This window comes from Protopterus annectens, chromosome 9.part0, assembly GCF_019279795.1.
Source record: "Protopterus annectens isolate FY-2018-M chromosome 9.part0, PAN1.0, whole genome shotgun sequence".
Classification (NCBI taxonomy): domain Eukaryota; kingdom Metazoa; phylum Chordata; order Ceratodontiformes; family Protopteridae; genus Protopterus; species Protopterus annectens.
The window spans coordinates 240555793-240573485 of record NC_056743.1 but is presented as its reverse complement, the minus strand read 5'-3'; the positions used below and the strand labels follow the sequence as shown (position 1 = coordinate 240573485).

The 17693-nt window shown below is 38.7% G+C and overlaps 1 protein-coding gene across 1 annotated transcript in view; it reads right to left on the bottom strand.

The window, feature by feature from the left end:
* RIC8A (RIC8 guanine nucleotide exchange factor A) overlaps positions 1–17693 on the bottom strand; it is a 669567-nt gene that overhangs the window by 600607 nt on the left and 51267 nt on the right. The window lies entirely within an intron of this gene.

The window sequence follows — 17693 nt, the reverse complement described above, 5'->3', positions numbered from 1 at the left end:
TAAAAAGTGAGATGCATATGGTCATTTGTTGTACAGGAACAATTATATATGCTGCCCAAATGAGCAGGCCAGTCAAGGAACAGGTTTTGCAGCTGGAAAATTTAAACAGGCATGACCATAAATAATTATATATATATATATATATATATATATATATATATATATATATATATATATATATGCATATATTTTGACCAGGCAAGTAGGTTGGTCTGCCTGTCCTTTTCAGACGCAACCTGTGCTCATAGAGCAATAACAGAATACAAGTAATAGATAGGATTGGATAGACCAAATAACTATTAAACAATTACAAAAGATACATGCCACTACAGCAGAGGAAGGGGAGGCACAATTGAAGAAAAGGTAATCAACAATGAGAATAGTGAAGTAAAATATTCACTGATAACATTCATTGACATACAAGGCTGAAACAGTGGTAATATATATGTACACAATCTACAAGATCTTAATTTCTGAGTGGATATGGTTGACGGGGTTAAAGAGTAAAATATTTCACAGAGATTAACCAGTGTCTCTGAAGTATTTTCATTTATTTTGATTGACCAGATAGGTATGTACAGTTTTTCCCCTTCTCCTAGAGTAGTTACTGATATTATTTCACTTGGTAAATGGTTTCATGTGGTAGGCTTTAGTAGAGAAAAGACCTTTTCACATATTGTGGTCTTGAATTTGGATCTTTTGAGTACGATGTCTTAGTTTTGGGTAACTCTTAATGGGTATGGCTGTTCCCTGAAGGGTAGTTTGGTTTTCAGAAGTGGGCAGTATCCTAGATTTATAATTTTGAAGATTAGACAGCTAAGTAGGAAAGATGTCACTCTTTAACTGGTAGCCAATGGAGTCCCTTGATAAGGTCATAGTGATGGGTTTGGGAATTTGCTTATAAAGGAACTTCCAACAAATCAATGCAGTATGCCAACCACTGAACACCCAAATATATATAAAACCTTCTGTCACCTGGTGGACAACCAGCTGGCTCAAATACAGGACCTAGGAAGGTAGAACTGGAGTGTCCACCTTTACAAAGAGGCCAGCCACAAGTGGAGTCCCTCAGGGATTGGTCCTGGCACCGCTCCTTTTTGGCATTTACTTCTCTGAAGTCGAGGTCAATTTCAAGGGCCTTTTGTTGACTAAATTTGCAAATGATAGCAAATTAGGAGCAGTCATAGAACCCCCAACCGACACAAATGTTCTCCAGGAAGGCTGATATTGACAAATAACTTGTGTCAGAGCCATGCACTAAAACTAAATGCCAAGAAATGCATAATAGTATTCTTTGGGAATTCATCCACCCCTGGTAACTGTCATATTGACAACACACCCCTAAGAGTTGAGCCAGTAGTCAGGAACTTGGGGACACACAGAGATAGTAATCTAGCCTTAGACCATCATGTGTCTACAATAGTGAGGAAATCATTCTATGTTGCGCAACTTATAAAAAACATATGGCATCCAGCTCCAAAGAGGTCATTGTTTCACTGTATACAGCATTCACCAGATCTATCATTGAGTACAATGCCCTCTTTGGTATTGACCTAACCAGGCACATCCAGCAATTGGAATGTCCACAGTAGTTTCTCACTGAAAGAATACAGGGCGAAAGTAACATGCATTATGCAGACTGATTCAAATCCCCATCCCTGTATTCTGTCGCCTACAGGCTGTTGAGGGGAGAGCTATGCCTGGCATACAAGACATTGACAGACACCACACCGGTGGACCTCCTGCATATCCAGAAAACAAACAGCACCAGAATTACCTATTCTAAAGACTTAAACCTTGCCTGTGATATAAATAAGACATGATGGAGCAACCAGTATGTATCCCAGAGATTACCCCATCTCTGGAACAGGCTCCCCATCCATGTGAAGCAGCGTTTTCATCTAACCTAGTTCAAGTGTAACTTTGACAATTGGATGGAGAACAGAAAATTCATCTCTGGTTTGGCACCTATGTCTCTAATGGGCACAGACAGCCTGTAAATGGTTTATCTCCCAGGCCCCTAGTTGTAAATCTTTCAATCTCCGCAACCCCTGCTTACACTTATCAAGGGTACCAGAACTTGTCAGAAATTTGGGATGCATGGCTAGCCATAAAAAGGTCCTTGTGGTCATTAGCCTAATAAACACATATGAACCTATATATAGATACGAATACTGTTTATTTTATAAAAATAAACATCATATCTATATATTAGGTGTTTGTTTATCAGTGGGTGGCTTACTGCATTGGAGCTGTTAGAAGTTCTTCTGTTTGGGACAGTACATGGAGGGAGTGGATTGTACTTGCTTATAAAAAAGATTCTCAAAGATTTTGGCAATAGGGCAAAGACTGGAAATGGGTCTGTATAACTTGGTAAAGGCTATATTTGTTAGAGGAGTGACTATTGAATATAAAAAACATATAGAATATAAAATAGTTATATAATATAGAACAGAAAATAAAAAAAACAGAAATGTACCACTTTGCCAACTCTTGGCTCCTTACCACTTGTTCTGTATAACTTTCAGCTAGAAAAGTAATCCCTGGATATCATTACTCATTTACAGACACAATGATATAGGTACTACAGAAACAGCCTGCTCTGAAAAATTCATTAGTTTCCCTTCTGACAATTCATTCATTGTGTAAGGAACTTGACATGGGTCTCAAAAGCCTAGGAATGAGATCTCTTAAAACAATAGTAGCTGTGGTTTACAGTTTTTTTTGTTTCATGTTTATTAAGCATACTTTGTTTTTTAATTCTCATTTTTAGAATTTATGTGCTATGACTTTTAACGTGGGACTTTATCAGTTCAAGATATTCTGTCTAAGTCCCATTTTCCCACATTTACTTTATTTTATACATTTGTTAACCAGTTTAAGTCCATTGGACACAAGTGTTCCTTTTCTGGAGCAACCCAAGAGACCTGCCGTGTTAAGTGACTTGCTTAGATTCACATAGTGGGCAAATGGAGGTGGAAGGAATCAAACCTGATACCACTGGCTACAGGAAGCAGCTCACTAACAGCTTGGAGTCTTAATCGCCTGCACTAACTGCCAAGCTAATTACGGCATTTCACTTCATTAACATTTTAAACCTGTGGGACATGTTTTTTTTTTAATTATTACTATTATTAGGAGTTGTAGTATTACAACAATAACAAAAACATTTCACATTTCTGTTTCACTGCTTTATCTTTTGGTATTGTGCCATCTGATACCTTATGTTTTCTTAACTGCTGTGTATCTCTGCATGTTCTTTCTATATTCAAAGAAATCTCAGTGCTCTTTTAAATATGTTTGATTCAAATAACAGCTTTCTTTGGAAAGTTTATTTGTGAGTACCAGTGGTGAACCTATTTCATTGTGCTTTATCCACGTTTGCATCAGATTCATGGTTCACTGCACACTATCACCAACTGCACTGTCAGTCTCCTTCACCTTCTGGTTGCAATGACTGTTATAAAATATTTGAGATCAGAATATCTTTAAGAATTTCAGAGATTTGTCTGAATGTTTTATCTGTTGTTTCAGTGACTGAATAAAGTTTCCGTTTAGCCCAGAAAAACACAATATATGCTGACCATAACTCCATCAGTAACATATGTTCATAGTTTCTGTCTGAGTCATCTTACATCATTATGAATAGTTTTCTTACCTTATTATCACTTTTTTTATTTTCAGTGCACTTCATTGATAAAAAACATACTAGGCAACCACACTGCTGATGTTTACAAATACTGTACTGCAGTGCATTGCAGCCTGGCTTTATGGAGCAGCCAGATGGAGCACCGATTGTGATCCAGACAAAAGGGGGTTGATTAGCAGCTCTGGCATGGGAGGAGCGAGGCAGGGAAGGAAAAGAGAGAGTACGGACATGTTCCACTCATGCCCTGCAGGGGGAGGGAGGGGGAAGGAAGAGTTACAAGTTCTCAGGAAGCACAGTGGGATGGTGCAATTTCTGCAGTGGAGGCTGGGGTGGCCATCCCTTGTGCTTCAAGGATGGTGGATGAGGTTGCTTGCAGGCAATGTACCATAGAAGTGATGGAACAACCAGGGTGGACAGCCCATTGAATACTGCCTCTCTCTTGTTTAGCTGACCATGCATTGGGATAAAGGCCACAAAAAGAAAAAAAGCAAGAACTACTCTGATGGCTGCCTTAATGATGACACCCCCCCCAGCTGACTGTCATTCCTAGAAATAAGGAAACAAGTGGGTCAACTATATGAGAGTGAGCTGATGATCAGAAAATAGCTGGGGAACAAATAAAAAGTATTCTACTGTAGTACAGGTTTTCTTTTAAGGATGTTTTGAGATGCCAAATAGCTGGATTGCAAGTGCTCAGTATATGGAAGTTTTGAACCACAGGGCTTTGCTTTTACAATTTTTAATGGGAAGTTATTTTTTCCAACCAATTTCAACAGCTTAGTAATTCCTGACAGTTAGTGTATTTCATCTACCATCCAGCAGTGATGTATTTCCACCTGGCTATGTGCCTTTCAAGTCAAATCAGTGTTGCTTTTTAGAGCTGATTTTTGTCATTAGTTGTGAATATGTGATCTGGCATGGGTGAAAATGCTGGAAATTTGGACATTAACTAATTTCTAAGTAGCCATCTTTAACTTGCCTTGGCTAGCATGTTTTCCACTAATTTACTCAGTAATGCAAAGGAAGTATTTGCTTTCTTTCTTTTTTTATGAATTAATTTTATTTTCTTGAACAGTTGGGTAGGCTGATCCAAGGACACTTTTTAATCTACTACCTCTACCTCCATTAAGAACAGTAGCAACAACAATGGTTACAATAAGGAATATTTACATAGTAAAAGTACAGTTATTTACAGAGAATAATGTAAACAGCATTTGCTGAAAAGAAGTGTATATAGCGTTTACATTCAAAAATTAAAAGCATACACTTGCCTTTGCTATTGAATTGATTACTGATTTGTGCAGATGTATTGATCATGTGACTTACATGTATTTGACAAGAAGAACCCAAAATAGGTTAATTAGACTTATTTATTTATTTGTTTGTTTGTTAACTGGGTCAAACACTGATTCATGTGAGGGCAGTATTTGGTTAAGAGACATGCTTAGAGTTACGCAGTAGGCAAACGGATGCTGACAGACTCAAATCCTGGATTACAAGAAGCATCATTAACAGCTTGTAACTTTAATCCTCTGCATTAAAGCAATTGCATTTGTGTTCTTCTGTGTGGTATTCAAGTAGCTTGTTTCTAAATCTGATGTTTACTTATTTATTTAGCATTCATTTGTTTACCGGGATAGTCCCACTGGGTCAGAACCCATTTTCACTGGAGGACTGGGTAGAAAAGCTCCACAGGCAATTAACAATTTACAAAATACAATATAACAACATATAACAATACAACAGTTACATTGAGTTACATTGAACTATAATATGACTTAAAATATAATTAGGAAGAATGGTGCAACAGTACTGAACACAGCCATCTGATTAGTGTGTATCATAAATTCACAAATGTGCAAAGCCTAATCAAAGCAATACTACAGACTGAGATAGAGGACAGAGAAAGTATGATAGGGAGAGGGAGAGAAGTAAGGTAAATTATTTGTGAAAAGGAGGAGGAAGGAAGGCATGGGAGGTATGCAAAAAGTAAATAAGTTTAGTTACATATGATGGTCATAGCAAGGTGGAAAGAAGTTTGGTAGCTACTGGACAAGGGGAATAAGACTTAGCCAGGACTGTAGCATCAGCATATCCATTTATTACTGAGGAAGATCCTAAGTAGCTTTTTAAATTGAGTAGGGTCAGCAGTAGTTATGATAGGCTGTGGGATAATATTCCAAATTTTGGAGACATAGCTAGAGTAGAGAGAGTCCCCAGCACTGTTGTTGGATTTGAAAGCCTGCAGTAGAGATTTATTTGAGGATCGGAGGACTCGAGTGTTGCTGTAGGGTTGGAGCAGTATTTGAAGAGCAGGAGATTTGTCAGGTTGGTGTACCAGTCTGTCGGCAATAATTAGTTGGGTGTAGGTTAAGTAGTGAGGTAACTGTAGCTAGTTGAGTTGTTGTAAGGAAGACCAGTGGTGAGACCTATGTGTAGTGTTTGTAGCGAATTTAGCTATTTTAGCAGTGCACCTAGTTTTATATGTGTCTTTTTAATAGACTGAGATAGATGTTTATCAAATTTCAAACTGTTGTCAATTAGGACACCTAGCATTTATGGTTGGGATACAGTTGATATTATGGTATTGTTGGAGGAATATAGTTGGAATGGAGTTGAGGGGGGGGGGTCTTGTGATTTACTAGAATGAAAGAGCATAAGTTTAGTTTTACATGGGTTCAGAATCAGTTGTGAGTCTGGTAACCAGGATTCAACAGCTAAGAAGGATTGTCGTATGGTTACTTCAAGTTGTTTTAGGGTAGGAGCAGTGTAGATGAGAGTAGCATCATCAGTAAATTGAACAATGGTGGCGAGAGTAGTAGCTGTATGGAGGTTGTTGGTGAAGATATTGAATAGTAGAGGACCTAGAACTGAGCCTTGGGGTCCCCAATGATAATAAGTAATAGTGATGAGAAATCTTGTTGCCATTTGACAGCTTGTTGCTGGTCAGTAAAGTAGTTATGGAGCTATGCAAAAGAAGAGCAACTGAGTTTTAGAGCTGAGAGTTCAATAAGGAGTTTCTGATGTGAGGTCGTATCAAAAGCTTTGGCTAGGTCTAGAAAGATGGAGGATACTAGTTTCCCATCATTTCAATATTGGTTGATGGTATTAGTAAGGAGGGCAGTTGTAGTACTATGATTTTGCAGAAACCATGCTGTGTGTTAGATAGGAGATTATTAGATAATAGGTAGTTTAAGGGCTGCATAGGGGCTGTATGTGTATGCGTTTTTCTAAGACTTTGGCTAGGGAAGATGAGATTGCTATGGAGCTGTAGCTGGAGAACTCAGTAGAGTTATCACCTTTATGCCAAGGGATTATGTAAGACATTTTCCAGATTAAGGAAATGTAGTGTTTTGATAATGAGTGGTTAATCAGAATAGAGACAGGATAAGAGATGGCATCTACTGCTAGTTTTAGGAATTCTGTAGGTAGGTTATCAGCTGCAAGGGTTGTGGGTTTAAGTTTAGAGAGGATTTTTTTGTATTTGCACAGGTTTAAAGGAGAAGGTGTCAGTGGCTTCCTTGGGTAAGATTGGGATAGTTGGTGATGAGTTGCTGTAGGTCATAGACAGTCAGAGTATAGAGTTTGTAAAGAAAGAATTGAATTGTGGTGTTCTCTGTGATGCATCTACTGTTTTGACAGACTTTCTTGCAGGTGGCTGGAACAACATTTGTAAAGACCTACTCTGCAACTGCATAGCTGAAGGCTGCTCATCACAGTGACTGTGCATCCTGATTTGTATAGTGAAGAGCACAGAGCATCAGCTTCAACTTTAATAAGGTGTTTTGTCACAAAACAGCATTTACAACAATTAAATTACAATGCAGCAAATAATAAACAAATACATGGATTCAGTAGATTAAATTCTGCAACAAGAATTAATATTAAATACTGGTCATTCTACATCATCAAATGTTATTTCAAAATAATAAGTTTTAAGTGCTGTTCTGAAACCAGCCACAGATGGACACTACAGGAGCCACCAAGGCGGTAGGTTCTACTAATGAAGAGACTCATAAACAAACATGTACAGACTGAAAGTTTCCAGGCATACTTGTAGAAGTTTCAAGGTACACCCATGGAGCCACTAACAGCCCTTGGGAAGCTGAATGCAAACCCTGGTTGGGGCAGTACAACATTCAACTCCTCCATGTAAGAGGAACTCAAGTCCTGAGTGCACAAGTAGACATATGCAAAGATTTTCTAAATAATTCTGTAAAGAACCAGAAGCCAGTGCAGGCTATGTGTAGAACAGGCCTAATATTTTGCTTAACAACATGTATCAGTCAGTAGTAATGATACAAGCTGTGGTGGTGCAGCGGTAGTGTTGTTGCCTCACAGCAAGAGGTACTCCTGTTCGATTCTTGGCTGGAGCACCTTCTGTGTGGAGTCTGCATGTCCTCCCTGCAGTCGAGTGGTGTTTGAAAGATGTGTAGAATGGGCATGCCTTTGTTGAAGGTTGGGCGTCGAGCTGGCACCTCGGCACCCATAAAAAATCTATTGCCAATCATTAGCGGACCGGAGTTCCGCTGTGGCGACCCCTAACTGGGAAAAGCTTAAAGAAAAACAACATCAGTCAGTAGTAATGACCAAGATCAGTGTTATGAAATCCCAGGTACAGGGCATTACATAGATCAGCCGAAAGAACACCAAGGCCTTAACATTCACTTAAACGTAAACCTGACATAAAAGGTTCATAATCTCTGTTTTTTTTTTTTTTTTTGCAAATAGAAATGTGAGGAATTCACAGCAGCTGTCATTTTGATTCCAAAGTGTCAGCCTTTAATACAAAATAGCACCTAGATTTTATACTTTATCAGCAAACTCAAGCTTATTACCATAGTATATGATGAAATTATGGAGGGAAGGTGTAGAATAATCCATCAAGGTGGCATGAATAATCATGGCCTCAGTTTTGAAATTTTTGAGTTGAACTGATTAATGATGAGCCAAGAGTGACTGTCCTCTAGGCTGTCAGACACAGAATACACATTTGCTATATCAGCAACTCCTTCTTTGGAATGAACTCCCCATGCAGATTAAAGTGCAGTTCTTGTTACCCCTTTTCTATGTGTATTTACTTTTTTTTACTTTTGATATACATTTTTGTTGTATGATTTGTGCTGTATTTTCACTTTTGTTTTAGATTAATGTTTTATTGTATTTTATAGTTTGCACCACTGTATCCCAGGTCATGGCTGAAAAGGGTCAGTTAGTTGACCAGTCTACTTACCCAGTTACCAAATTTCAAATAATTAACTAGATAATTAAATAAATGAATAATAATGTGACCCTAAACCTTCCTTAAAATCAAACCTGGATGACTGGAAAGGTACTCTCAAATTTATTCTGGGACTAGCTGGGCTCTCCCTCTTTGAGAAAGGAAGTAAAACTTAAGAGTGGGTATCGGTAAGACTTGCATGGTCATTAGACTAAAATAGCCTTGAAATTCCCATGAGTCCTATGAAAATCCTGTGGGAAGGAGAGGTAGATCTGGGTGTCATTTGCATAACTATGACATGCTATCCCCCTCTCCCTTAACAGATCTTGTAATGTAGACATGTTAACTGTAAACAATGGCAGGTATAAGATGGAGCCCTGAGGTACTCCACAGTCAAGAAGGTAAGAGAATGAGAAGTTAATTCTAGAACAAACCATATGAGAATGGCCAGAGAGATGGAATACAAATCCACCCTTGCACCATAGGAGGAATTCCGCAGTAAGATCATAAGGCTCTATCAAAATGCCATGAACAACTGTATCAGATTCTGCTGACAGATCCAAGAGAACCAGTAACAAGTAGTACTGTGGTCACTGGCCATAGGAAGATCATTAACCACATGGGAAGGAGTTTTTTCCATACTATGGTGAGTGTGAAACCCTGACTTGAAAAGAATACATGAGCCCACTGACTGCAATGTATGTCTGAAATAGCTTATAGGCAATCCTTTCAACAATGTTTCCCAAAAATAAGTAGGTTAGAGATCAGACGGTAGTTGTCCAAAATGTTAGGGTCCAAAGATGACTTCTTAGGAGTGGAGAGCACAAAGGCCTCTTTCACAGCTGATAGAAAAAAAAAGCCTCAGTGAAGAAGACAAAATGTAAATTATTACTGTTCCTAGATCACGACCACTGTCCAATACCATTCTGGATGGACAAGGATGGACAAGGATCCACACTACAAGTCACTGGATACTTGAAATAACTAGCTTAGTATGAATGGGCGTGTCAAACACCATCCAGGTGCAGAGACTGGGGATGCTGGGAGTACAAGACCCATGGGAGTTGGGTACCACAAGAGCATGTTTCAGAGCCACAAGTTTGTCAGCAAAAAACAAAACTGAACAGCTGACTCACATTATGGAGCATATAAAAACTCTTAAAGTGGTGAGACAAACTAAACTGCAAAACCTCGTTACCACAAAGGAAAGTGCTGCCAGTTAGTTACATGCTGATGACATCTGTCTGCAAAGCAGTGCTTATCTCTCGGGATAGAGTTTCTCACTCAGAGAGTGACAGTAATGCAGTAGAGTGGTTGAGGGTAAAGAGGTTGCGAAGCAGTGAAGCCCTTGTTATCGCTGGAAGTCAGGTGGCTTTTTGCTGTGAGGTACAGTGATTACTCCTGCTTAAAAGGGAGATGGAGTAGCATATTTTATTTTGTTGTGGTTTATAAGGTCTTGGTATTATGTGAGTAGTTTAGATCTATGAGTGGTAACAAAATTTCATCCAGTGAATTGGGATACTTGTACCAGGACACATCTGACTTGATATTGTTAAGAAGTTAGAGCACTTAATTGTGATTTTCAATTGATTTAGTGCTTTTGTAACAGTGGGTTTGGAGTGTAGGGTGAAAGAAAAGTGCCCATCAGATAGTAATCCTACACATTTTTACTTACTGATACCAGGAATAGTTATACCCCAGAACTATTATTATTATTATTATTATAATTACTTGGTTATTATCGGCTTAGGAAAATTAGCTAGTTTTTGGTTGGTTTTCGCATTTGATAGTTAATTTCTTCTGCTGGAACCAATTATATAATAGAGTAAAATCACTCTGAAGGTGATTCTGAGTTGTTGGAGTTTGGATGGATCTCTGGTAGATAACATCATCTGAGTACAGCATGTATTTCAGTTATGGCAGGATAACAGGTTGCTAATGAATAAGAAAAAAAAGCAAGGTGTGGGGCACTGGCTTTAAAGGTACTACTGTCTGAGGATGACAAGCTCTGGTAATTCTAAATGCCTGATCTGTGGTATATGAAAAGAACCACTAGAAAAACTTCATCAAATCCATACATAGTCAGGCTACCTAGTAGTAAAGACTGATTGACTGATTTAAAAGCATATTTGTGCTCCAAGAATATTACTCCTGTGAAATGCCCGTTGTCCACTGCTTCATGTACCTCTCAAGTGAAATCTATACCTAGTAACCTTCTCACCAAACATTATACCAGGAATCCCTAAAACAGTTAAGTCAGAAAAGCTTGTAGACTTTTAACAGTACTACACTAAAAATGCTTTTTTCCAGGTGGGAAAGCTATCCTGTGCCCCCACATTTATGCATCTTTAATTCATGGAATCAGAGAATGCACAAGGCAAATGGGCCATGTAGCCATTTATACTTTGCCAATACCCATGCTTAGACCTAAGTTTAGCAAATTTGATTACTCAGATTTTGCTCAAACATGATGTGGTATGCATTATATATCCCTCCCTGACCATTGACTATCTTGTAGTGGCCCTGATTCTTCCTATATACTTTATTGCAGACCTGTGTAAAATATGTAGCCTAAGACATCTCCAGTGAATGCTTTTGTATCAGGGACACATTAAGGACTTGAGTAAGTGTAAGAGTATAGATCTAGCCATGGATTTTAGAATGGTGGATTCATATTCCTCAGTGATTCTGTGGATGTAATTCTTCAGAAAGATGGGCCCTATTTTTTTAACTATTTGGGTCTTTAAGCAGAAAAGGTAGTCACTTTGAAGGAGGCAAAGTGTTATTACTGACCCAGCCATTGCTGATATTCTAATTTCATTAACATTTTGATAGAAAATAAAATCTATACTACATTTACTCTTCTACTTCCAGAAAATCACAATGAGGGGAACAGCTACTTTTGCATACAACTGCCTGAAGGTCAGAGGGACATGTCCATACTTTGACCAGAATTGAGTTCAACAGTTGGTAACATTAACGGAGATCAAAATGATGTTTCCCATTTCTGGGAATGGATGGCTGACAAGCAAAAATATTAAAGTGCTGGCTCTGATGAGATGGTTGTTTCAGTTTACAATTAAGGACAGGAAATCGGTTGTTCACAGGATTTCTTCTTCATGGTGGAGAATAACATAAAGAATGACTGTCTCAAAAAACTCCAGTTTTACTCCGTAGCTTATCGCCTACTCTGAGGTGATCTCTGCCTAACTTATAAAGCTGTGTCAAACCCAGAACTGTTGGACATGCTACACCTAAAGAAATCCCAATCCCTCCAAGCTACGCGCTCTAGGGACCTAAACCTTGTCGCCACAACAAACAGGAAATGCTGGAGGGATCGATTCCTGTCCCAGAGACTTCCCATACTCTGGAACAAGCTACCAATCTATGTCAAGCAAAGTTCCTCATTAGTACTCTTCAACAAAAATCTTGATGAGTGGATGGCAAAATAGGAAATACACCTCGGGGATCACTTCTGTGTCTCTGATCAACAGTGGCACAGGAAAATAACTTTCTTTGGTGGCGTAAGCCAGGGAACCTTGTTGGCTAGGCTTACTTAGGCCCTTGGGCTGATAACTAAGTACCTACTTATGAACCTATAAGAATGGGTAGTCTCAAATACTGGGGATATTAACAAATTTTAGCATCATAGCACTAATATTATTGTGCTGTGTGCTCCAACAGTGATATGGAGATAAGCAGTGATTCAGAGACAAGTCACATGGAGCAAAAGCTGCGCTGATTAGCAGCTGCTCTGCATGTCTTTAAATTTAACACCTAGTGCAGCTAAAACAAAGTACTTTAGTGTTCCCCTAGTAACTATGCCAGTACAATGATGTTGCACAAGCATGTACACACACACACACACACACACACACACACACACACACACACACACACACACACACACACACACATTCAGACATGCAAACACAGTCACACAGACCCTTGGACAGTCTGTTACACACACAGACACACATGCACACAAACACACACACACACACACACACACACACACACACACACACACACACACACACACACACACACAACCAGTAAAGTCCCAAATCATTTCTCTGCACCACACACACACACACACACACACACACACACACACACACACACACACACACACACACACACACAAAACCGTACTGTACTTACCTGCTCTGGTGCTAATTGCCCCACTGCTGCCATAGAGACAAGTGGGTGAAGACCTTCAAACAGTGCATTAATTTCCAGTGAAACACTGTGGTACTGCTGTCTTTGACTCTTTCTGCCATGCTACTTGGATCATACCTCTCATCCTTTTAGAGCAAGAAATCTGGATAAATCAATAAATAAAAGTGGGACAAAGGCCCAAAAAGAGGGACAATTTTTAAATATTGCTCTTACAGAATTAGAAAGTTGACAGAATAACAGGTTTTACATTAGCATGAATTTTGGGCGGCCGTGGTGGTTCAGCGGTTAGCGTTGCCGCCTCACAGCAAGAGGTTCTCCGGTTCGATTCTCAGCTGGGGTGCCTTCTGTGCGGAGTCTGCATGTCCTCCCTGTGGTCATGTGGGTTTCCTCCGGGTGCTCCAGTTTCCTCCCACATCCCAAAGACATGCAGTAGGTGGATTGGATACTCTAAATTGGCCCTAGGTGTGAGTGTGTGTGTGCCTTCTGTGGAAGGTTGGGTGCCGGGCTGGCAACTCGACACCATGAAACTCCACTGCCAATCATGAGCGGACAGATGATCCGCTGTGGTGACCCCTAACCGGGAAAAGCCGAAAGAAGAAGAAGACATTAGCATGAATTTTGAAGTCTGAAACTCAAATGTCTGTCATTATTTTCTAACGTTAATCTTCATTGATTTGCAACTAATTTGTCAGAAAACCACAATTTTATGAAAAACGGACCAAACATATGAGGCAAAAATCTGGACATTCTGCAAAAATCTGTTTAGTTGAGAGTTATGACTTGGATTCTGCAGTAAGGCTCCAGTGCGTACCAACTGGCATATTTACATTCTCTAGACTCCTGAGCTGTTGTGTTTTGCATGCAGCATTATTCTACTTGCTGGAGTCTTTATCCCACTGTACTGCTGCAGACATCTTTGAATAACTTCCTCACAGCACACTCAGGAATACTACCAGAAACAAGGCCACATGGTGCTCCTTGTAGTTCTGAATACCCATCATTGTCTTGTATTATTCTTATTTTGTCACACGTACTTCAGTCAGGAATTGGTGATGCTAAGAGCTGAGTATTTGAACCCGCTTTTCTTGTTCTTTCCCAACCAGAGCAGTTGTTCCACATTTACTTCAGATATTCTGCATTCATTCTCAGTGACATATAGGTCTGTTGGAACCATATTACAGAAGGCATGAATGCTCATGGCCTCCCTCTTATCATCAGCTACAGGTCAGGTGGCTGTCCAGTCACTCTGAAAAATCTGCTCCAGTGTGGTATTAATGCTACTTCATATAATTTTCTAAAACTGAATTAGCTGGGTAAAATAAGTTGTGGCCTATTTACTTCACAGAGTAAACCAGTGAATAATCAATGTGTCCATTAAGATAAATTAGTGTTTTTTTTTTTTTTAGGAATTAAGAGAAGGTTAATGTAAGCAGCTTTGTAACTTCACTAGGAACTTAAAAAGTCACAGTTTTAAGTGGTAGTATTTTTTTCTCAGAATAAATCAGTGGCATACCTGCAGTGGTGTTATGTCTACATTACATAACATTACATACTGGCAGCTACTGGCAAACTTATAAATGTGCTACATAAAATATGGAGACAGACGCTTATACTTCTTCTTGGACTGTCAATGTGACTTTCTTATCATGCTGCTTTACAAAGAAATAATGAAATAATTTTCAGCTCCTGGTCAAAGCATTACTCCATGAAGAAATCACAGAATCATCCATTATATGCAAGAAAACTTTCACTGCAGGAAATGGAAAAAAGCAGAGAGCACTTTTATCTATTTTAAAAACAAAAAGAAAAATGCATACATTGTTAACTGAATCTTGTGAAGCTAATCACAAATAAAGTCTGAAATCGTCCGAAACAAGTTTTAACAAAATTTATTTTTTCCATCACTAGAGTTTTAGATCATCTACCCTTCCTTATGCACTACCGGTTCATCAGTTCTTCTGTCCTGTCTATTTTAGCATCCCACAGTACCCCACTGGAGTTCCTTTATTTCCCAGGTGAACTAACCTTGTGATAACCGCACTGGTTGCTGCAGTGGTAGGTGATGACAGCTGACTCTCATGAAGCCATCCCCTAAAAAGGTCATCAATTTTTCTTGCTGATTCTACTCTCCAGGGCTGTTTCTGCTTGATGAATTATGTACTGCACACAAATGCTGTACCTGCAGATTTAACTGTAGCACATTGTCATTGTGAATGGTCAGCAGATATTGTGCAGATGTAGCTAACATTCTGGTTTCACACTCTACCAGAAGAGATTCTTGTGGCGGAAAGTCCTACTTGCTCCACCCAAGAAAAGAAAGCTGGTTGCCAATACTTAAGCCTAATTCTGATATCCACAGTTGAACCTTGCTACCTGTAGACATGTTCATTGTTGGAATTTTTTTTTTTTTAATTAGCAGTCTCACAATTTAAGTAGCAGAATTCTCCCTGAATATGTCAGGAAATTCTTGCCATTTTTATTTTATTTCTAAAAGAGACACTTGGATGGGAAGATGTACACACTTTTCACACTGAGGTAGTCTTATTTTTAACTAGCAAATAACAAAGTAACTGTACATTTTTTATAATTAACTTTTTGCAGCTTTTATAGTATGGCACCTTAGGATTTCAAGCATGTTTGATATTCTGAGCAATGTTTCATTAATATTAAATGCCATTTGAAGTAAGTAGTGAACAGCTGATCTAGACTGCAAGCAACTTAGAAACACATACAAGGAAGTACGTATATGATGAATTAAATGTGACTGCTCCGATGGAATTATTTCCATTGTGGAAATCTGAGAAGAACTGCAACTAAAACTAGCATCCAGAGTAACTTGAACATGCAACTGACAACTTGTAGGTAAAGCAGAAGGAGAGAGAATGAGCTGTTATAAAGTAGGTAAACTCCTAGGCCAAGAACAATGTATATTTTGGTGAGTTCAATGTGAAATGCTGCCTGCTTAGATTTAAAATATACATCCATTCAGGGTTTAGCTATCAAAGTGTACATGATTTACAGACAAAGAAGATGACAGTTGATATTTGTAGTTTATTCTAGAGATGGATTTGGCAACTTCATACTGTAGAATTTTGTTCATTAGACAAATGAAGGGAGATAAGTGGGTAACTGTTTGAGCTAGTTGTAAAGTACCAACATCATAATGACAAGTCCCAAAGGGATGATTGTACATAGTCCCTGCTTACAATGTCCTCATGTATACAGTGACTAGGGAGTTTGAACTGTGTAGTGCAGTACTGATGGTGATGGTGAGGGTAAGGAAGTCGAGGCCACCCACAAGCCAAACTATCGCCACTTCTTGAACCACACAGACCAGATGTGCTTACTATACTGCCAGTGAGTGCAACAAATGCTGAGAATACGTACATCTACATAAATATGCAAGAAGTTGATGCAATGAGGTCAGGCCAATATGCCATGGCTTTGAGACAACAAACTTGCAGAAATAGGCACAGATATTGAAGACCAAGCCGCAAGATGTAGAAATAGATACCTGTACGTGACAGTGAAATAAGGGGGTGATAAAACCATGCCAGCCTTCTATCTCTAAATCCAGTACCTGCCTCAAGTGGTACAAAATAAAGAACACATGCACAGAGATCTCACTTTTAAGAAAGCATTATTAGAAAGACAGAAACGAGAAAATGCAGCTGGCTACAGAACTCCAGATCCTAGATGGAGACGTCAGGAAAGCCTTGTTTATAAAATGTTCATTAAAATCATTTTTTTACAAAAAACTCATCTCACCATTACTTAACCTATAACCATCATCTCAGGAAAGCTATTCCATGCATTCATTATTTCTGTCTTACTACACAATAATAATAACAATAATAACAATATTAGTAAATATGATAATTCAAGACATTTTCTGTAAGCTCTCCAGGTCTGATTTCATATTGCTTCCAATATGAAGGCCAGTTTGCTTGGCATGCCTCTGAACTCTGGATTATAAGGAGAAACTTAAAATAATGGACTTTCAATGATCTTATATTGTACTAATGTTTAAACTGAATCATACATGGAGTTATCATTGCTAAAATGTTCTGAAAGGATGTATCTTAACAAACTGGAGACCAGAAGGGGTTAAAAAAACTGACATTTTCTGTCACTCCTACCTGTGTTTATACTGTGGTAGACCCTAGTGTCTACATGCAGTAACTGTGGGTATCTCTAAGTCAGGTGTTTATCTTTGCTAATGTTCTCAAGTAATTTGGTACCAAAGAAGTAGCACATAACCCTTGTATGATGAAAGAGACCAGGAAAAGGATTCATGAATTATGACATATTCCTTATTCCTTAGTTTCAAACTTCACAGTTTTGTTGACATTCTGCATTTCCACATCTCTCCAAAATGGACAAACATACTTATTTAAACTGAATTTCTGGTCAGTTAGTCAAAATATGATTTGTTTGAAAGGGGTCTCTGTAAAAGGGGTGCTATAACCTTGGCAGCAGAGCACAGGACAGCCCATCAAACACACAATATTATGTATATACCATTAGTAGTTACTTAGCTATGCTTTTTTCATGTTTCATAATTATTAGAAAGCTTACTGCATAACTTAACTAATAATTGAGACACTTCCTTTTCTTTGTAATGGTCTCCACCTTAGCTCT